Source organism: Sinohyriopsis cumingii, unplaced genomic scaffold (genome assembly GCF_028554795.1).
Source record: "Sinohyriopsis cumingii isolate HCF-2022 unplaced genomic scaffold, ASM2855479v2 utg002323l, whole genome shotgun sequence".
In the NCBI taxonomy this organism is placed as follows: Eukaryota; Metazoa; Mollusca; class Bivalvia; order Unionida; family Unionidae; genus Sinohyriopsis; species Sinohyriopsis cumingii.
Window position 1 is genome coordinate 239,001 of NW_028316185.1, and position 6,000 is coordinate 245,000.

A 6,000-nucleotide genomic window follows, 5' to 3' on the forward strand; every position below is an offset into this window, starting at 1 on the left:
TTAGTGTATGAGGCAATACAAAATGTTGTACATGCTTGACTTCTTGTATCTCATTGGAAAGGTTTGAACATGTTATGATTCAAAATTTGTTTTGACCAGAGTTCACATTGTCTCCATATATATATATATATATATATATATATATATATATATATATATATATATATGACAAAATTTGCATATAATTGTTGCAAAACACACACCTCTCTCTTTTAATCTTCACATTTGTCATACGCATACCAAGATATATCTAACGTTGAGTGTGACTCTAAATACACCGATACGTTCAGTTAATGTACTAAACTCTATGGTGGCTATAGACACTCTGCGCCTATATTTACTAACAGAAATACTGATTTTCTTAACAAGCACCAAACATTCTTCTATTACAATGTGTTCTTGAATGTTTTGCTGCTGTTGCTTGTGTATTTAATTTTTCAATGCTGATATGGTGTTTACTTGTAACACGCTGAATTAAACCCCATATGTCTCGCGACATGAAAGCCCTTGACATCGATGTCAACACCTGGGTAGAGCTCGCTCTAGACAGATACAGCTGGCGACATGCTGTGATCACTGGTCTGAAAGCCGGCGAGGACAAGCTACGCTTCCTAGCTGATGAAAAGCGATCGCAGAGGAATAAGAAGCAACTTCAACCCACACCAGACGCAACCTTCATGTGCAGCAAGTACAGCAAGGACTGCCACTCCCGTGTTGGGCTACATAGCCACAGCAGACGCTGCACAACCACCAACCGAGACATCTTTCATGGGTGCACTTCGATCATCTCTCGAGACTAACGGATGCCAAAAATGTTTCGTGATAAGGATATGTTTTAATAATTATTGCAACAAAAGTGAAAATGGGTAAAGTAAGTGTCGAACCTCGTCAGCTTTTGTAATGGCTGCGACTGAATGCTCATCTGGTAAGTATGAAAGATTAACACAGTTCCCCATACAAATGAATTTATTTAATAAATTCATGTTCATAATAATCAATTCAGATTCAAATATTTGTAAAAGCATACAAATCATAAAAATTGTTTTGTTATAATGCTGCCTTGGTGAATATCATGTGCTGAAAAAGGGAATTTATTGGCACAACATTACAAGACTGTCAGGAGGCCAGCTGGGTTTCACATGTTTAGTGAACGCTATAAATAAATGGTTCACTTCTAGCACTTAAAAGAAACAGTGCAAACACCTTCCAAAACTTTTAGTAAAATTATTTTCTGAATATTTACCATGGACAATAGTCTGAATTATTAATATTTCAGAATAATCATTTAGAATGTATTTAGTAAACATTAGATGCTAAGGTCCGAGTTTCCCATGTCTAATTTTCTTTATAGTGTTGATCAAAAACGATTATGTCATTTAAACTCAGTGTCAGTCAGGATCAGTATCCGATAGAATTGTTGGTTGGTCAGAGAACATTCACTCACGTTATTGAGATACTGGTCATGACTCTGGGTAGATTCTTAGATTTTGTTACATATTGTAATCGAGCTAAATTATCCAGTTACTAAAATCAATCCAAACATTCGCTCAGATGATTTATCCAGGATAACATGGTCTTATCAGGAATCACTGCTATCAATATTTATATATCGCGCTATATTTAGTAATATGATATTTAATATAGATACTTCCAATCAAAGTCCATGATATTTTAGAGGTGAGAAACCAGAGCTGTACGCATTACATATTGTAGGTTGTTAGTTTATAATAGGCATCAGAAAGGATACCTTTTCTTAGAAATCGATGTCCTGCATATGTTCTGTTTATCTATCTAATTATTAGTACTGATGCTTTGTCGGTTGCTTTTCTGTTCCTTACTGCTTAACTACACTTTAACATATGCTGGTTATACCATAGCGAGGCAACTAAATAGAGTACTATACCGCGGAACGGATTTTAGAAATTCTTATGTTTCAAAGCTGGTATGAATCGTAGAACTAACTCCTATATGTGAATCTGCATCTATTTTCGATTTATTAATTTTAGAGAGTAGAATAAAAATTGTCTTGATTTATAATTTAAAATTTAGCGTTATATTTTCAAAGATAAATTTTGAGGTTTAAACTTTTTATTTCATAACAATTTGTTTGAAATCAGACAAAACAATATTTTAAAAAGAGTTCAAAATTCATGAACCCATTTAAGAAACACACAACATCAGTATATGTCTAACAACACCTAAGCTTCGTCAAATTTTGGAAGACATAATTTTTTTTGTTCCTGAATAGACAAATAAGCAGAATCTTACTGACCATTTTTTTCCTTTGTATCACCACTAAAAGTGCTCTTCACCTACTTGTAGCAAAGTTTCTATAATGCCAAAGGATCAAACATTTAAGGTTTATTATTATTATTATTGTTATTATTATTATTATTATTATTATTATTATTATTATTATTATTATAATCTAAGAGTACTGAATGTCCGTTTCACCTCTCATTAGCAAATATTATTAGGGACCAGTCTAGTTGTGTAATGGATAATGTTGTGGAAGTACATTGCACTAAACTGGATTTGAAAGGGAGCAGTCCTACGGACATAACACGCTCAGAACTTGCATGCAAATTAATACCTTCTTTTCGAGGAGGTAACTGATGAATAGCCCATTTAACGTTTAAACGAACGGGTGGTTTATGTCGGTCAATGTGGCAGATAAAACAAAAGATGGAGTAAAATTTATGGAAGGATCGGTCATTTTACAACCGTGAGTAGATATCATCCTCCACTTGCTTACGATAACACAACTGAATAGCACTGTACTGACTAATGCACATATCTTGAGCCTAAGTGCACAGTTCAACATTTCGTATGCTGTCTGAATTTACCTGAACCGTAGGAGGGAAAAGCAGGCTTTAGCAAACAGATCGATACGTCTTTATTATACACGTGCAGTAAGTAAAAACTTCATTCATGTCAAATATCCGGATAATTAGAATAGCATTGATGCACCCAATACCTTGATACTGGTGTAGCCGTTTCGTTTAGGCTTTCACACGTCCCCTTTGATGAATGACAATGAGCAAGTTTATCTGATTGATTTTACCTATGCCTCGTATTAACGTTTGACACAGAGCACTAAGATGGTGTCTTGCTATCGTAGTATTGACCTGGGCGTTGATTGAATAAGAAGGACTTGCACACCACAATAAAATTCGTACACATTTTACGGTCACACTTTTATTATTAAGACTGCGCCAAGGATGGCTTTGAGTGAAGAAATCAGTTGGTAGAAAAAGGCATATGGAATGTACTTAAGAGGCATCTACAATGACAGCGGTAATGAATATTCCTTTACTCTTGTCACTTCGTCCGTCCGTCCGTACGTCGCCACATATTTCTTAAGTTTATTGTTGATGTAATTTGCAAGCACGATTAATGGCAACTGATAGGGTGATTTTGTCCCTTTATTCTAAATACATCAGCATCATACATCTTTTAAATTTCTATCTCTTTGCTAAGCAAAAGCCTACACTACCTAAATACTGGCAATGTTTTTGTCTTCAGGCCAACGGCTGTTTCAAGTTACTATCAACCAGAACACAAGGAGCGATAATTCTGAAGAACTCATTTCTGAACACAGCTCTGCCGGTCAAGTGATTCTATTTCTGTCGTTTCCCATATTCGTTTCCAGCAAGCTGACAACAACGTAAAAGATGGCGACGGAAGGTAGGAATAACAGACAAACATACACTAGATAACGATAATTGCACGAACATTACAGTTTTAAATAAGATTCATTACATTCCATTAATTTTAATACTCACATGGTCAATGCACACAATAGCTGATCATGACCCTAGGATCTGCATAAAATATACAGGAGAAAAAAATTAGAAATGGCCTTTTGCAAGTTAAATGCTGCAACAGTCAAATTTAAGGTTAGTAAAATTTTATTGTCTAGCCAACTCCATTTCTGGGCAATAAAAATTGTAACTCTCTCGTCAACTCCTAGTTTTTGCGATAAACGTGTCTTATTCTTTGTATAGTCAAGCTAGAGCTAATCTTCCAATGTAAGTGTTAGCTATAATTGTATATGTATGTTGTGCACAAAGTAATTTAGGTAATTTTTTCAACGTACCGTTTACTTCATCTGAGAGGTTAATTCGATTGAGAACTGTATAATATAATTATAGCAAACAACGAAATATTGGATTGCATTCTAATCAGATCTATTTCATTTCTTAACTATTGAGTTTAATACTTGAATAGTTATTAACCCTTACAAACTGATTTGAAGTTAACTTGCATTATCGAGTATTTGCAGTTTTCTCTCAACTTTTGTGGATTTAAAGTGTTGAAAGTGTTCAACCTTAATCGAATTTATTTACCCATAAAAGAACTTATCATATCATTATAATGGAGCCAAAAAAAGCAAAGTTTGACATGTTGACATATTATGCACCATGTTTCATTGACCTTTGACTTAAGCGGTTGTATTAATATTATCTGTCAGCTGGGTGACTAGATATTCCGAATGGCGATATTAATATGTTGCGAATAATCTGTTTTAAATTATAAATGTACCGTGTTAGTTGTCTGCATATTGTTAACTACAGACTGTATTCCTACCTCGTATACCCAATATTATGTTCCGATTTGATATTATTGGAATTGCTTTAAATAAAATCATCCATTTCCATCTAGGTCAAGCGTCGAATGGTTCATTCACAAAAGGTTGTAATTACGTATTTGATTGCAATTATAAGATAAAGTATATTTGGTAATTATTGGTTAAAATGTTAATTTTTAATTAAAGTAAGGTTACTTTAAAATTATGTGTATATCAGTTTATAAATATATCTTATCTTCGACAGAATATCAATTCAAGAACACATTTGTGGTAACAGAAGAAATGAAGAAAGATTTCGACACATTTGGACACGTTATAGTCAGGCATGTAATTAATGTTCATACCACCCAACCTACTTATCTAACTAATATTACAATTTAGTTTAATGAAAGAGTACATCTCATATTAAAATACATATTTCTGACAAGCGTATCCTCAAAAAGAAACGGCTTTATAACTGATGTGTGCTTTAAACACGTAACACAAAATTAAGTCTCAACAAAAATTACTTTTTATAAGCCAACAATTAAGGAGAAGGGTAGGTACTGTATTTCTGTCATTTATACTTACCTCTTTGAAAGTAGCATCATTATTTTGTTTGAATGCCCACACAATTTCAGTTCAAAGAATTGAGTCAAATAAACTACTCATTTCATGCAAATATCAATCTTTCCACTGCTACCATACACTGAATAGTTGTATCTAATGCCATGCCACACAGACACAATCCTTCTGCAAGTCAATATTCAGATCCGACCATATCTTTTTGAAACTTTCTATCTAAAATAGTATAGATTGATGTAGTTGCCACCTAAGGTATGAAGAGGAAAGAATGAATAAATGAATATAGTTTAAGAACATGTACAAGTAAGATAAAAGGACTGAATCCTATCTAAGCGTTGAGATATAAAGTCAATAACTCTGTTGATTGAAACGTAGTACAGTCTGCGGTCTTCAAGCTGCAGGTTGAGGGATACTCCACAAATTAAAGGTTGATGTAGAGCATTGAAATACAAACTCTAAATAAAGCGCATTTTTGTTATTAGCAATACAAACAATATCATAAAACTATATTACTTCAAAAGGATGAATAAAGAAAGGCTGGAGCATAAATTGCTGAACAACTTTTAGAGTGCAAAACAATAGAGTGATTTCCCTTTTGAACAAACCTTCCATCTATGTGTGCTCCCAACGAGAGGAAATCTGACTTTTATGCCCTGAATCACTTATCTCCAAGGTATATATGTTCCACACTACCCGTATACGATTGTCACCCCTTTAGCACAGGAGTCGGTCTTCATTTTACTGGCCAAATAGTCAAATTTATCATCACTAGCGAACACATATTGAGGTTTACAGTTCAAAATCCCACGACTATTTGCTGGTATCTAAATCAATACATTGTCGTT

The 6,000-nt window shown here is 33.9% G+C and overlaps 1 long non-coding RNA gene across 4 annotated transcripts in view; it reads right to left on the bottom strand.

Annotated features, from left to right (window-relative positions):
- LOC149770795 (uncharacterized) overlaps positions 1–6,000 on the bottom strand; it is a 126,528-nt gene that overhangs the window by 16,144 nt on the left and 104,384 nt on the right. The window contains exon 4 of one of the 4 annotated variants that reach the window (XR_016418463.1): positions 3,786–3,824. The exons of the other annotated variants lie outside the window; for them this stretch is intronic. This is a non-coding gene — a long non-coding RNA (uncharacterized LOC149770795). The remainder of the gene's footprint in view (positions 1–3,785; positions 3,825–6,000) is intronic. 4 annotated transcript variants of the gene reach the window in all.